A 17,154-nucleotide genomic window follows, 5' to 3' on the forward strand; every position below is an offset into this window, starting at 1 on the left:
GGACCAGTGTTGTTTTATCTTGACTTTCTTATAGAGTTGCTTACGGTCCTTATTTTTGAATTGTCCTACATTATTAGTGACAATGTAGGATGAGATACCATAGTGACAAATAATGTGGTTGACAATAAACAAGGCAATATTTTTTCCTATAGTAGCAGATAAGGGCACAAATTTAAACCATTTTGTAAAGTATTGAGTCATTATAATGATGAATTTGTGCTCATTGGACAAGTTTGGATGAATCTTTCCCACCAAATCAAAGTCCCACTACTGAAAAGGCCAATATTTTATAGAAGGGATGAGGTCACAACTAGGAGCATGAATCAGGTTACCATGTAGCTGATATTTCTTTCAATATTTAGCATATCTAACAGTTGTGATGTGAATATCAGGATTTAACTATGTGATTTTGAGTCAAACTCATTGACCCATGTTTCATGAGTAGTGATTCAACATGAATCCATCTCTCATGAGAATAAATGGAACACTTAGCACTCATTGGATCTAGGTGATGCTCACAGGGGTCACCCATCCCAGTACTACTCCAGCCTGAGCGCGCTTAACTACAGAGTTTCCTCCATAGTTAAACCCAAAGCTTGCAACCCCATTTGCAAGATTTTATGTTGAATCACTACTCATGAAACATGGGTCAATGAGTTTGACTCAAAATCACACAGTTAAATACTGATATTCACATCACAATTTGACTTGTTGTGGAAATTATCTCCTACTTATCAATATCTAATAGTGTCAACCTGCATATTTGGCCAATAGTAGCCCACCATAAGTAGTTTTCAAGAAAGGGCAAGGCCATTAGAATGTGCCCCGCAAATGCCCTCATGGACTTCATCCAATGCCTTTTCAGACTCTTCTAGTTTTAGACACCTAAGAAGCATTCTATCTAGACCCTTCCTATAAAAATCACCAGAGACAACGGTATAGTGAGAGGCATTGCGAAGGAGTTAGATTTTTTGTTGTGTTTTAGATTTTAATGAATTATCCAGTCACATAGGTAGGAGAAAATGGTGGAGTAATGGGAGGATTCATGACTGATAATGGTACATATCACATGATTGTTAGGGGAGTCATATGCAGGATGATGTAATTCTTCCACTAGTAACTCAAAGCACAATTCATGTTCTTGCAATTGTAGAATAGATGCCAAGGTAGCCATGACATCTATAGCCTTATTTTATGTTCTAGGAATTTTTTGGAATGTCACAAATGTGAAGTAGTTCTGTAGGGCATCAATCAATTTATTGTAAGGTACAAATTTTTCATCTTTGGTTTGATAGTCATTAATTACTTGGTTAATGATAAGTTGAGAGTCTCCATAGATGTGCAGTTCTATAATTCTCCATTCTAGAGCCATTTTAATCTCATTAGTTAAGGTCTCATACTTGGCTATATTTTTGGTGCATGGAAACAAGAGTTTTTAGGACTTTGGGATAGTGTATCTATGAGGCATGACAAATAGGATTCCTACACCAACTCCATTCTAGGTGTGAGAGCCATCGAAGAAAATTTTCTACATCCTTTCAGTGATGTACATCATAAATGCATCAAAAATTTTGATTTGCATGGGTACGTTGTCTTACAATGGAAAATCAACAAGTTCATTAGCTATAGCTTGTCCCTTAATGGCTTTGCATTCGACATACTAAATGTCAAATTCTAAGAGAATCGTCATCCATTTAGCTAGTCATCCCATGAGTGTAGCTTTACTTAATAGATATTTGAGGAGATTAATTTTTGCAATGAGATGCACTATGTGAGAAAGCATGTAGTAAGCTTATGGGACACAAATACCATTGCAAGACAAGCTTTTTCAATGTTGTTGTAATTTACTTCATAAGCCACCAAAGTGTGAGTAATGTAGTATATATCACATTCCTTTCCATTAGCATTACTTTGTGCTAGTAATGCTCCTAGATAAGAATCTATTGCTGAGATGTATAAAATCAAAGGTTTTCCTGGTATAGGTAGCTTCAATATTGGAGGTTTAGCCAAGTATCCTTTGATTTGATCTAAGCTTTGCTAACATCCCTCATTCAAGATACATGTGGAGCCTTTGTGATGGTTTTTATTAAAGGATTGTGCTCTCTATCAGTTAATTGAGATATGAAAATAAATTGAAGACTTTTTAACACAAAAGTGGTTGTTGATATGATAGTATCATCGCATGCTCCTACTCCCACTATCACTACATCACCATTGAATACATGATCTAAGGAACTCATGCCAACAACTGCATCATCTGACTTAACCTGACATGAATTCTCATCTCATTGCAACTCAATTGTGCCTAACACATGTAGTGTCTCATAAGAAATGTCCCAAAAATTGTAGTTATAATTGTATCATCACATTTCTCTCTTTGAAAAAGCAATATCATGCTCTAATCAAATCTTAGATTTGAAATAAGTCGGTTCATCTGTTTGTGATTTTGACTCAATTCATTCACTAGCACATCCAACTATTTCACAATACCCTATATCTTAGAATTTTCATCCCGTGGTAGAGAAGTATGTCCTTTGTGAGTATAATGAATACTAAACCTTTTGTCACCATCCATAATGTTGAAAACCAAGTCATCTACCCATGGGTCAAAAGAAAAGTGATGAGCACTCTTCACAATGTAATACTGATAAAAATTCCCAATCTTTATCAAGGGTTGATCATCATCAAACTAGGAATCAGAAGATGAATCCAATCTCTGACTTTGAACTATTAGTTAAGCAGGATCCTGAGGAATCCTGTCAGTAAACCCAACCATAAAATCCCTATTGGGAAGCATTGTGGCCAAGGTCTCTACAATCTTCCTCACCAATCATCATATAGAACAAGAGCCCTGAATGAAAGTACCCTTAGATATACTATATGAAACCTCCCACAAATCTGATCTCTCAAGAAAATACTCCATAGATGACTTAGTACAATAGAAATTATATGTGGAAGCATCAATCTTCTCCCCCATAATCCATAGTTGATCCCTTTGAAAATTTGATAATGCCAGCTATCCAATGCTACTAGTTGTATGAAAAGAAGAAATAGACTCACTTCTAGTAGAAGGAAGTAATCGCCATGAGGGACCATCTCCACTTATGCTAGCGCTAGTGCAGTGCACCTTGGCAAAAGCATGCAAGGAGAGTCATGTAGACTCATGAAGGACAAATGGTCTTGATATATCTAGAGTTGAATGTAATTCAATCTATGATCCATTTTGCAGTTGTCATATTTGGATGTAATAAGCCTAAATCTATAAAGGCTTGTCATAGTGGCTAAGGGTATTAAATGGTCAAAATGTACCTAAAGGGCTAAATTGTAACCAACTTATAACAATCATTTAACTGACTATTACGTATGGGTAGAGAATATATGGCCTTGAAATGCTTTATAAAGGGGATGTATGTGTGATTAGATAGTATGGAGAGATCATGGATATTAGGAAAAGTATTGTAGTGAAGTTTTAATCAATAAAACTAAGCCTATTCTTTGCAATTTACTCTCTATTCATGGTACAAGTATGAGACAGCGAATTGTAGTAATTCTTTGAAATGTGATCTTAATGTAGGAATGATGTATAACATGGAATTAGTGGTATTCCACACTCCATTTCATTCTTCTTATCATTCCATTGAGTTTTTGTTGAAGAATATTAGATTGGTGTATCAAAACCAATGACTGATTAGACACAGTCAACCTTTTATTGTTTTGAAGTTCTTAGAATGTTGAATCTCTCCCACCCTCTATAATTCTTGTGATTGGTGGGAGAGGAAAAATATGTAATATATTCTTGGTTCATACTTATCTTATGCAAGGGATTTGATAAGAAGTGGTTGAAGAACTACAAACGGTTGTAGTCAAGTTTGCTGACAGAGAACATGCTCTGATTTGGAACTAGTCACCATGGAGTGACTTCCCTTAATTTTGGAGATATGTGGTGATGGATTCTTGTTTTATGGATCCATAATGATGCATTTTATTATTTGGAGTAGTTTGGAGAAGGATTGAGTGTGGAAAAGGGGTTTATGACAGTCACAAAGAGAGAGATTTTGTCACAGAAAATTGGGTGTTGTTGCGGGAGTCATATCTCCCAAACCCACCATTGGATTTCTCTCATATTTTTATATGTTTTTTGGGACCAAATTACACCAAATATCAATGGTTGGATTGAGTAAATATTTTCTTGTTCAAAAGTTATACATATCTATTTGCGGGTCTATCCAGGAGACAGCAAGAAGGTATGAGAATTTGTTTCCAAGGTTGTGTTTAATGGATGAAAGGAGTATGGTATGCTTGGATAGGGTCTAGAGAGGTTGAATAGAGTATTAGGGATAATTTAAGGTTGTCTCAAAACATTAAGAGTGATAGGGGTGTACACTCGAAAGTGTCCCACTCTAAACCATTCTATCCAAACGATTCCATGAGTTGGAATGCTTAGATGCCGGCTTAGAGATCCCTATCCACGGAGTGCAAGAGAGTATATTTCAAGAATAAGAAGGCTCTCAGAGGAGCCTTAGAGATACTCTTCTTGCTAGTAAACCATGCAATGGGAGATTCCAAAGACAAGATGCAAGAATGCAAATGTCCCAAGGAGTTCCTCAAGAATGCAATGCAAGATGGAAGACTAAACTTGAATGGAAATGCAAGATGCAACTATCCTAAGCATGGATGAGAGTGTTACAATAACATTATTAAGCTATGTGAGATTAAGATACATGTAAAAATGAAAGCTAAGCTAAGCTAAAATGCCATGGATGAGAGAATGTAGACAAGAAAGAGAAGTTCTCCACAAAGCTCCAAAGAAACCTGTTAGAAAACCTGCAGCATAACAATATTAAAAAATGAGGATGGATCCTTTGAGGGGGAAAGCTCTCTCCCTTTTAAAGATGTATGGACGGTGGAGATCAAGATGAAGATGGTGGATGATCAAAGGTGGAATTCAAAAAGAGGAGTGATCCATGTGCACACACAAGTCAACCAATAGAATATAAGTTGACTTGTCATATAAGACAAAAGTCACAAAGCCTTTTCTTTTAATTGCAAAATAGAAAAAGGACTTTATGTGTGCACTTTAAGTGGGTTAGAAGAATGGGGTCTTTTATTTAATTAAAAGGGGACATGTTCTTTTAATCAAATAATGAAATTAGGATAGCATAGTCAAACTATAGGTTATAATCAAATAAATTGATTATTAGCAATTTGGTCTAGATAAATGATTAAATTAATTTAGCCAAAATGTTGAAAAGGAGGCTAATAGTCTAGATGACCATTTTTAGGTGATTACAAGGGGAACCAATGTCTAGTTCTGATCTAAGGTCGAGTTCAAGGAAGTTGATCTGTTTGGAAGGGCTACTAGCCTTAGAGGTTGAATGTGAATCTTGGGTAGAAGATTGGTTGTGCTGATCAAATGGGTTGTTGGGACATGGAAAATAGGCAATGAGAAGACATTTTATGAATATAAAATGAAGGTTGAAGTCTTGTGTAAAGATATGATGTTTGGAAGGCACTAGGTGTACTTGGGTAGCCTAGAAAGGAAGTCTTGAGGGGAATTTTGTAAAGAAGAAGTTGTTACATTTTGAAGTAGATTGTTGTTTGATATGATCAAGGAGGTTACCATCCACAACATCTTCATAAATCACCTCCTCTATACATTCAACATTCATATCCTAGATGAATGTGTTCACCACATCATCACATCCCTCATCCTCAACCATAGAAGAAAAATCACCACCAACCACAATAAGTAACTGAACAGGTTTTAGGGATGGTGTCAACTTTACCTATTCTAACTCCATAGTAACCTAATCCAACTATGATTGTGAATCTTGAAGAGCCAATTGATTATATTGAAGAGAGTACATAGTCACCTCAAACTCCTCAGTGAGCTTAGCTACCTCCTCTTTCCCTAACAATGTCTCATAAAAAGTGCTACCCCAATCTAGAAGGTAATCCCTATCAGAGACTAATTGAGAGTAACTATCCTTAAGATCCTGACAGCCTCTTGAAGCACATGAACCTCTACTAGAAAAAAACTACTATCAGTGTACTCATCTGACATAGGAGCACCCCAACCAGATGTAACTAGCATCTGATGAATAACATCATAATTCTCAAGAGATAAAGAAATATCACTATCACTAACCTTTATCTAATAATTCACATGATGCCTTTGTAACCCATGACTCCTATACAGGCTCCTTGTCTCACTAATTGCATTATGATAGGAAACTGAATCAGAACTATCCACCACAAGATCACTCTTACATGTGTTATCATCCTTGCACAATTCTACATTTGAGATACAACTACCATGTACCTCAACCAATTTCTCATCTAAAGAAATTGAAGTACTTGTATTATCAATCTCCTTGCATGTCTCGGCTTCCACCTCAAAAGTAAAATCCCATAAACATCGATCTTGGGACTCATCCAAACCTCCTTAGAGTCATCACCCAATATATGACAAGGGATATCATACTCAGTGCAACTCATAGCATCATCCAAAAAATCATCAAAGGTGTCCATACTATTTGCATCCCCATCACCTAACAAAGCCTCAATTGGTGTCACTTGACTCTGTACACATGAATCTATGCCAACCTATGAATCAATAATGTTAAAGCATGAACCCACATCTATTGACTCCACTATAACACTCAAATCACCAACATCATAGCTTGGTGACTTCATACATGCATTAGTCCCACTTAAAGAAGCTACCTCCTATACTAGAGAAACACTATGAAAACTCACATGCAAATATTTAATAATAATCCCCTCCTCAAGAGAGCCAGAAGTATTAGTGGTAACAACTGCATCAACTATATTTGAACTAACTACAAAAATAGCTCTAGGAGCCTCAACCTACTGAAGCTCAGTGCCACTATCCCCTAGTGCCACTAAAACAACCACATGTCCCTATGAAATAAGTCCATCATCAACACTAAAAATAGGACTAGTAGGTGTCATACTAAATATAGGTGCATCTACATCATAGACACCCATCAAGGAAAATTCAAGCTTCCTTCCCTACAACCTCGATGTTGGCCTTCTAAAGACAAAAACCATATACCTCACTACCCTATCTATTGTCTTTGGATATAACAAGCTCTCTACCAACCTTTGTTGGCGAAGCTTAAGTTTATCCATACTCTCCTGCAAAGCATTTATTTTCTTTCTAACTTCCTCATCACTCCACTATCTACCAAAACTACTAGGCCTTTGGCATCTATCTACAGATGGAAAAAGATAGAGTGTTGACCACTCCACAGACAACAACAAATTTGAAATAATAATAATTTTCTTACTCCATAGGATGGTAGGAAACTACTATGATACCACTATAATAACCCCAACCAGTTATAACTTCATCAAACACCAAATTCATTTATAATTTAGTTGTTTTACATTTCATCAAACACTTTGTAAGCAAGATCATATACCAGTATAATATTCCTTGCAATTCTAATTTTAATTTTCTAATTTCTTAACCTAAGAATTTCGTCAAACACTTTGAACATAAGGGATATATTGTAGATTTCAAATTTGATTGCTTTTTTAATGCCAAACTTAAATAAATATGCTTGCAAAGAACTCCAAAATGTCTAACAATGAAGATGTAAATATATTTTGTATTTTAATGAAATATATAACACTAGTTACAAATGAGAAAATATGCATTTGTGACAATAAGACATTAGTGAAATGCCTTCTATGATGTTCAATGATATTTTAATCCCTTCTAACAACTTTTTGATATCCTAAATGATGTCCTCCCAATACCAAATTCCCTAGGTATTTCACAAGCTCAAATGGGGCAACACGAAAGAACTTCGTTCTCTAGTGGAAAATGTTGAAACCCTTGGCTCCACAAAACTCATCAAATGCAAATGACAATAATTAGATAATAAGAAAATAGCTTCTCATGGCCCCCTTTATTCTTTCCTTGTAGGAGCTCACTTACTTTTCTCCCCAATGTGGGATAAAAGATATTCTTATTTTCACTTTATTATAATATTATAATACAAAATTATAATATTTTCACTTTCTGTAATATTAAAATATGAAATTATGCCTCCTCATAAAGAGTCAATCCCCAATAAAACCCTCTAACCACCATAGTGGTCTATGAGGATCATAATAATAGGCTAATCCCTAAAATTTTGGCATTGGTAAAAATGGGGACATTACATGGTCTCGAGCTAGTAATAAAGCAATGTTCTCTTGTATCCTTTCTCTATTAGTATCTTCATGATTGGATTCATCAGTTTTGTGTGTTCTAGAGGTGGAAGCCTCATGAGCATTATGGGTAACCATTTGTTCTTTTCACCAAAGGAGGGTAGTAGGAGGCATGAAATCTTCATCTTGTAGAGTTGTAGCAACAAAGGGTGGGTCATCATCTTCTAATTCACTAAACATGAGAGCCCTTCTTTCAAACCTTGGTAAGTCAAACTCTGACCCAAAGTCTAGTCTAATAGTATCTTTGTTTTTGCATCCCTTGGTATGACTTAAAGGTTCTACAAGAGCTTTCGTATGACCAATTAGGGACCCTTGGCCATGATAGCCCATGTTTTTCAAAAATTTATAGCCCTTTCCATAACACTTGGGAGAAATGGGAGTAGTGATTATAACCTCCCCCATGTCTTTCTCTTCCCTATAAATCCAATCTCTTATAGCTTGATCTTCTTTTTCTACTTCTAAGGGAATAGAGGATTGAACAAAGGTCACAAAAATGGTCATAGCGAAAGCCAAGGGATTTAGTTTCTCAAAAGGTTTCTCATAAGATCTAGGAAAAACCAACAAAGAGATAATAGAGTCTAGAGTATACTCTCCCATACAAAGGATCATCATTTTCAATTTTTGTTCACACTCTTTGAGAGACAATTTGAGCTCATAGGAAGAGTTATTGTGAGGGACTAGTGTTTCAGCAGTAGACAATGTATTGATAGACATTGAATTGTCTCCAGGAATAACTATCTTGGTACCTTTGAAAGGGAATTTTATACATTGATGGTATGTTGATAGGAGCACTTGTATTTCAAAAACCTTTGGTCTTCTCAGCAATAGATTATATGCTAGTGGACTGTCTAAAACCTAAAAGACCACATCTTTTTCAATAAGACCCACACAAATTGGCAGCACATAGGGCTTTTAAAAGGTTTTTCAACCTCATAATAGGATTTGATGGTGATCTTCTGCCTAGGGTTGATAAAAAATTCAAACATGCCTATTTGTTGAATAGCATTGAAGGAAATTATGTTTAACCTAGTACCATTGTCTATCAAGACTCGATGGATTTGAGTATGGAAGATTTGAACTTAGATGTGTAGAGCTAGGTTTTGGGGATGACTGAGTGACTTGTCATCTTCTTCAAAAAATGTGAGATAATGGGGTAAAGAAATATTATTGACCATAGCTTGGAACCACTTAGCGTCAATATCTGTGGGAACATTGGCTATGCGTAAAGCTTTCTCAAGAATTTCCTTGTGCAAAGGAGATAGTTCTAGCAATTCAAAGATTGAGATTTGTGCAGGGGTTTGTTGCAACTGACTAACAAGATAATAGCTAGATATAGTTGGGGTAGTCACTTGTTTGGATGAGGAAGCATTCTTGGAATCATTTGCAACTTTGAGGACAACCTTGGCTTTCCCTCTAGTGATAGCATTTAGTGTCTCATTATGCAAAGAGGAAGATTTTGCCACCCTAAGAATGACTTTAGGCCTAGTTTCCCTATGATTTTGTTGAGCATTGCATGTTTTTAGGACTACCTTAGGTATTTTATCATTAGTATCATAGTTGGGTTCTTCGTCAAATTTTGGACCCAACATGAAAAGATGTTCAATAGGTTATAGCATGTTATGACATTGTTTGTGTTAGTGTAGGTATAATTGATCTTTGCATCATAATTTTTCTTGTTAGCATGGAATGAATCCCCTTTCTCATATTTAAGTAATGGTTTCTTGAAAGCTTTGTGCTTAGAATTTTTTACTGAGCCATCTGTTATGACTCTACCTCCATCAATGAGGTCTTAGATAGCATATTTGAATTTGGAGAAATTCTCTATGTTATGGCCCTTGCTCCTATGATAGTTGCAAAAATGATCATCCCTCCACCAATTAGGTTTGACAGGTGAGTCATAGAGCCAAGGGTTTTCCTGAAGTGTGATAAACTTATTTGCAAGCAAGGTCTTTAAGACCACTTCATAAGATTCTACCATTGGTGTATAAAAACGCTTTGGTTTAGACAATTTCTTCTTCTTGTCAAAGCTTTTAGACTTTGTAGTCTCTTGTTGTTTTGCAACATAAATGGCATTAGAAAGGTTGAAGGCTAACTCCTTGGTCTTAGGAGTGTCCAATACTCCATCATTAACAACATATTTGTTCATATTATAAGGGTTTTTTTTTTTTCTTGGCATTCCCATTGCCATTTTTGTCTTTATCTAACTCAATGTCACCTTTACTAATAGCAACATCCTCAATGCAGCATGCACTTTCAACCATGTCATTAAAGGATGCGAATAATTATTTCTTAATATCATAGTAGAGTTTAGGTATAAGTCTATTGACAAAAATGTTGATCTTCTCGGTCTCATGAATTTGCCAAGGATACCTAGAGTGTAAAGATCTCCATCATTGGAGGTATGTGGCAAAAGGTTCACCTTTTTTTTGTTAAATGTTGCACAAGTTCAACATAGTGATAGGTTGTTGAATGTTATAGGAATATCTCTGAATGAACCATTTTGCAAGTTCATCAAATGACTTGAGAAGTGGCGACAACTTTGTGAACCATTCCATAGCTTGGCCCCTCAAGCTCCTAGGAAACTACCTCATAAGGTAAGTGTCTTTGTGCATAAAGTTCGTGCTAAGAGCATAAAAGTGTCTCACATGTTCATCAGGATCACCATTTCCATCTTATTTTTCATATTTCGGAATCTTTATATCCCTAGGTAATGGGACCATGTAAATACTCATATCGAAAGAAAGAGCACATATTGATTTGACAAAAGTGGTTTTGGTTTGTTACTTGGAAACTTGTAATTGAAAAAGTTGATTCTTAAATTCCTTCGTTTCCTCTCTCAAGATCTTGACTTCAGTAGGTTCTCATTTTTGGATGATTCTTGTACATCATAATCATGAGGGAGCTTCCATCCCTTAGCTATCATGTATTGAAAATATTGGTCACCATTTTTTTCTAAGTATTTTAGAATTAGCCTTTGGTCACCATCAAAATCATTGGTCTCACTTTCATGGTGTGACTGAGTGTTTAGGTGGTAATGGATATGCTCTTATGTTTACTCTAGGAGACCTAAGCAGTGTGTTATTTATATAATTTTTGCCAATAACATTGTTATCAAAAGGATTTCTATAGTATCCATGTCTATTTTTAGCATTACATGTGTGAGCATCAACCTCAACTTGATGATAGGATCTTATTCTATTAGCAATATGTATGGCTTCTAGGTGTGCTTATTCTTCTAAGTGGTGTTTCCTCTCTTCTAGATGCATGGTGAGTGCCATGTTGTCCTCAACTCTAGGAGTATCAAAGGGTGTATCAAAAGCATTATTAAAGCTTTGGAGTGGGTTATGCCAAGTGTTAGCCCCTTCAAATTTATCAAAGATAGGTTCCTTCACACAAGGTTGTCCACAAGGATGCCTAGTTGGAGAGTCAAATTTTTTAAAGGTGAAAGAAGGATGACTCCCTTTATCGACTTGGGACCTAGTCACAACTGACATGTGAGGATATGTCTTCATCTAATGGGATGAGATAGAGCTTTTCAAATTTTAAGCTTGTAATGTCAAGAATGATCACTTGTCAAAGATAAAATAAGTGAATGGTTGGTCAAGAGTTCTCAAGGACTTACAACACTAATGACTCACTCCAAGAGGTGAACACGAAGCTCAATAATGAGTAGCTACCATAGAGAGGTAACTGAATTTTGACAAGTGACCAGTAGTAATGCCTTTTAGCTTACATTTGACAAACTAGACCCATCTTTTCAAATTATAACAATACTTAACATGGAGATCTTTTACCAGAATAAGGTAGGATGGAGTGATGACACCCCTAAATTAGCTATGACATAATTCTGACTCTATTTTGGAAGCAATAGAAATGGTGTGATATTTCTCAAAGAAGCAGATGATATTTGATCAACACAATCTATTGTACAATAGACTTTACAATATTTGGGCAATATTTTAATCTCAGATGATATTTTCCCTTAAGCAGGGCAATAGAGTTGATAACCTTAGTATGATAGACCTTATAACAAACATATGATACTCTGATAAAGGGCCAATGAACTATGAAAAATGCAGTTTAAGACTTGGAAATTCTATGTTTTGAGTTGATTTCATGAATATTTTAGACCAAAGTGTAGTTTGGACAATATATGACCTCAATTTACAATAGAAAACAACATGTTTTGAAAATAGTAAGGGGATTTAACATGTCTCAAATAGTTGGACAAGGGACAAAGAAACCTTGCAAACATAAGCAATTGGGATATCGATATTTTATAAACTTATGAGTGTTAATGATACTATTTGATGTTCAAGAACATTTACATAGGTCTGTTCACATTCAAAGACACATGCCAGGAAATACTACCTAAGGTCATGGTTCATTACTCAATAACTTGGCTCATGCTTGATGCCCCTTTGCATCACACCAAGTGTTTACCCACAAGAGATATTGGCTTTATCATGGAGATGCCATTAGTATAACCAAGGGGATAGAAATGGTGAGTGTAAAAGCTTGGGGTGATATGGGTAATCCACTAGGATCGATCCTTGCACCAAGATGTTGTGTGGAAAAATAAGGTAGCTTCTAACCTATGGTATTTAGAAAGGGCTTCCATACATAGTACTCCCTTGCTCCCAATTACGAGACATATTACCTTGCAGCAAGTAATGGACCTCATGACCACAAGAGTACCTTAAGTATTCTTGTCTAGTGTTTTCCTCATGGTCCCAATCCCACAATACTAACACAAAGCAAAGGAAAGCACTATGTCTAGCAAGGTTTTGTGCCCTTGATATCCTTGAGTTTAGAGTGGGTCAGAATAGTCGGGTTCCCTTTTCCCCACTGGGGTCATTCCTCTTGATTTCTCAAGAGTAGGTCTTCTAAAGGATTCTAAACTAAACAAAATGGATCAACTTTTGAAGGTCAAGAATTATTATTCACCACAAAGGTCAAGGGCATACTCTCATATTTCAATCAGTTCCCCCGAACACACCAAGAAGTTAAATTATCCCACTTACTTTCAAAATATAAAGGTGGGACAAGATTTCTAATTCACCACAAGGGTGAAGAGCATACTTTCCTACCATCAAGACATCCCAATTGAAAGTTTTGTGTCCCTATGAAAGATGAACAACTAGTAATATTGTGACAACAAAAATAAGGGAAATACAAGCACATTTGTTTGTTTTTATGATTTTAGGTAGCCCTACAAATAATCATTAGTAGCATTTTTGTATTTAAATCTTTGACATGAATTCTTTTTAAAGAAATTTTGCAAGAGTTTAGTGTAACCCTACAAGAAAAAATGTTAGTTCAACAAGAGGGTTAGTAAAAAATAAGGTAAAACCTACAAAAAAACTCTATAAAATAGTAGTGAATCTGAAAAATTTGAATTTTTTTTTTTAAAAAAACTAGAATGCCACACACCAAAAATTGACTAAAGAACTTAAACAAAAACAAGTTTTAGGCTAGGCAATAGTTTGTTGCTGATAGAATATCATATGATACTTTCTAGTATAGGGGGTGATATTTCTATTATGTGTGATATTTCATACTATACCCAAGTGATAGAACTTTGTATACAAGTGAAATAGACTTCTATATATGTGTGCAATTATTTCACTGGTAAAGTATTGCATAATAGTACTAAGAACTATCGTATGATACTAATAAAGTATTATGATACTGATAAAGTATTTCACAATAATTGTGACTATAGGGAAAAAAAGATTGAACAACAAGCAAAAATGCAAGACAAAAGTATAGATTGAGAGGCAAAACCAAGATGTCTTGCCCCATGGTGGGTGCCAAAAATGTAGACTAAGTTTTTGCACTTCTCTAAACCCTTCTATCCAAGGTATCCCATATATTGGAACACTTGAATGGTAGCTTAAAGCTCCCTATCCATGGAGTGCAAAGGTGTGTGTTTGTGCATATGAGAAGCTCTTAGCCAAGCCTTAGAGACATAACCCTTGCTAGTAAACCATGCAATGGGAGATTCCTTAGACAAGAGAAAGAGTGCAAATGTCCAAGAGGATTTTTAAAAATGCAATGCAAGAAATGAGCTAAGCTAGCATGAAATGCACAATGCAACTTTCCTAATAATATGATAATGTCACAAAGCCATACTAGCTAAACTAGGTGATCTAAGCTATTGTAAAATTAAATTGAACTATTCTAAAAATGAATCTAAGATAAGATGAAGGATGCAAGAATGAGACAAGAAGAATAGAAGATTTGACCAAAGCTCCAAGGAATTTGTCAATAAACCTATAGTATAACATTTTCTCAAAATGGGATCCTTAGAGAGGGAGAGAGCTCTCTCTTTTAAAAGTAGATAGACTATTGAGATCAAGATCAAGAAATGGATGATCAAGGGTGGGGGTTGAATTTTAGCATGATCAATGTGTAAAAGCAAGTCAACCAATGAGAGAGACTTGACTTTTCATGCGAGGCAAAGTCTTTTCTTTTAATTTGTAAATAGGAAAAAGACTTTATGTGTGCACATTGAGTGGGTTAGGAGAATGGGGTCTTTTATTTAATTAAAGGGGGGCATGTTCTTTTAATCAAATATGGACTTAGGATACTATAATCAAACTATAGGTTAAAATAAAATAAATTGATTTTTAGCAATTTGACCTAGGGATATTATTTATTAATTTAGCCAAAATGTTGACAAGGGGGCTAATATTCTAGATGACCATTTTTAGGTGATTACAACAATTTCCAACTTCATGGTTTTAGATCTAGCTCTATTCTAGTTTCTAATACAATCTAACAACCTATTTTTATATCTAATATTGTGTCCTCCACTAGCTCTCAAGGTGAGTATGTTATCCTCTTTATCATTTTAAAGAATTTACTTTGATAGATATATATATGTATATAAGATTATATCTTTCATTTTCTTATCATTATATGTGCTCCTACTTTACTTGCATCACATTAACATCAATTGGGAAAGAATACAAAACAAATAAAAGGGTAAAGAAAGAAAAACCTATGTATAGAGAATACTAAAAGGACTTTGATTTTCATTAGCCCCTCTTCTCTTTCTCTAATGTACATATAAATTGGTGGTATAATCACATTGAATCTCTATTTTATATGTTACAACATTTAGGGACAATAATTAAAGGAAAATTAAGGTTTTTAGTTGTACAATTGAGGTTGGGATTGCATCATCTCAAGTCTAAGATAGGTTGGTAGAAGGACCCCAAGGAAGTTTAGAATGAGAAAACTTGAATATCATACCATATGAGTATAGTCAAGGAATAATGTCACATTATCATGGAATATTTTTCTTATGATGATATTTGTAGTCAATATGAAAAAAAGTTTAGGTTTGAAAACATGTACCATTTATTTGATGAAGAGAGGATCAACCTGACTGCCAACTTTGTACTCAAGATTCATTGTAGAATATCTTAAACTAAAAATTTTATAATGATCATTTAAGAATGTTATTCCTTGATACCTTAGATATATCTATCTCATGAGCATAATCAAAATCAGTCATTCATTCTAGATTATGATATGTGATCAAATCTAGTAGTTTAACTTTTGATGATACTCAATACAAAGCGATTTCTTTTCAAATTATTCAAAATGGTGGAAATTATCGTTAAGGATATTTTTGTATGAGTATATATCAACAAAAAGTTAAGTATTTCCATATTTCCCTCTTACACATAATATTTTGTGATTATCTTTGAAGCCTTACAATATATTTCCAACACAATAAATTGGACCTTGTATTAAAAGCTATGTAATAACTAATAATTATGAGATCTACATATAATTAGGTGATGAGACAAACTTGTTTCCCATTTTTTAAGGAGTAAGTTCAATAATATTTTAGAAATACTCAATGTTCATTATTTGGTTTTGAACACAAGTACTTATTATAATGTCAACTATATATAATTTTTAATTTTATCCTACTATTAGAAATAGGCAATACCGAGAGGAGGGAGGGGGAAGAAACAATATTGCAAATTGTTTACACCAATTAGATATTTCAAAACATAATAATATGCATCCACAAATAGCAATACTAAAAAGTAAAGCACATAAAACCACACAAAAAATTCGAAAAACCCTGCTTGGGATGGTACCCACAACTATGTACTAACCTAAAAATTACCCTTTTAGGAGTTTTTGACCCTATTAGGAGTCATTACACACATTTACCACATTAGTCCTTACTAAAGGGCTAGAACTTGTTAGAGGTCTCAGCACTGTTAGGAGTTTTCTTATAATAAGAGCTCACTTATCAATAATGATTTACAATCAATACAATAGATAATAGATACAATATTGAAATGACTATATTGACATCCCAATATCTTATTAGTCCTATATGTAGCTCCCATCTGATTATGATCTTACAATATTGTATATGATCATCTACGCAACATCATACCATCATCATAGAATCATATACAAGGTTCTTATATTATTTCCATACCTCGCATAGAAAAATCAATTTGTTTATCTACCTTTCCAACTTATATTCTCAGATGACCTTCAAAACTATTTTTCACAAAACATTCAACACATCAACCAAAACTAAATATTAGAAATTTCTAATTGAGGGTTAACATATAGGATATCATTCCTACATTTCCAAGCAATTGAATTGATAAGGAGATTTAATTCCTTAGGCTGATTTGGCTAATTACTATCGCTTGCTCTATATTTTTCTATATTAATAGTCAATATATTATTAATCAAAAACATGTATCAGCCAATATATTAATGTAGAAAACCATACTTACATCATTTTCAGATCTTGCATTATATATATCCAAAATTTTGGCCAATAATATTTACTCTACTAAGATTATTGATAAAAACAATGTACCAATTCACTATTTCCTGTAATATACTCGAGAAAATTTC

Source organism: Cupressus sempervirens, chromosome 10 (assembly GCF_028749045.1).
Source record: "Cupressus sempervirens isolate cs-2001-9-10 chromosome 10, ASM2874904v1, whole genome shotgun sequence".
Lineage (NCBI taxonomy): Eukaryota > Viridiplantae > Streptophyta > Pinopsida > Cupressales > Cupressaceae > Cupressus > Cupressus sempervirens.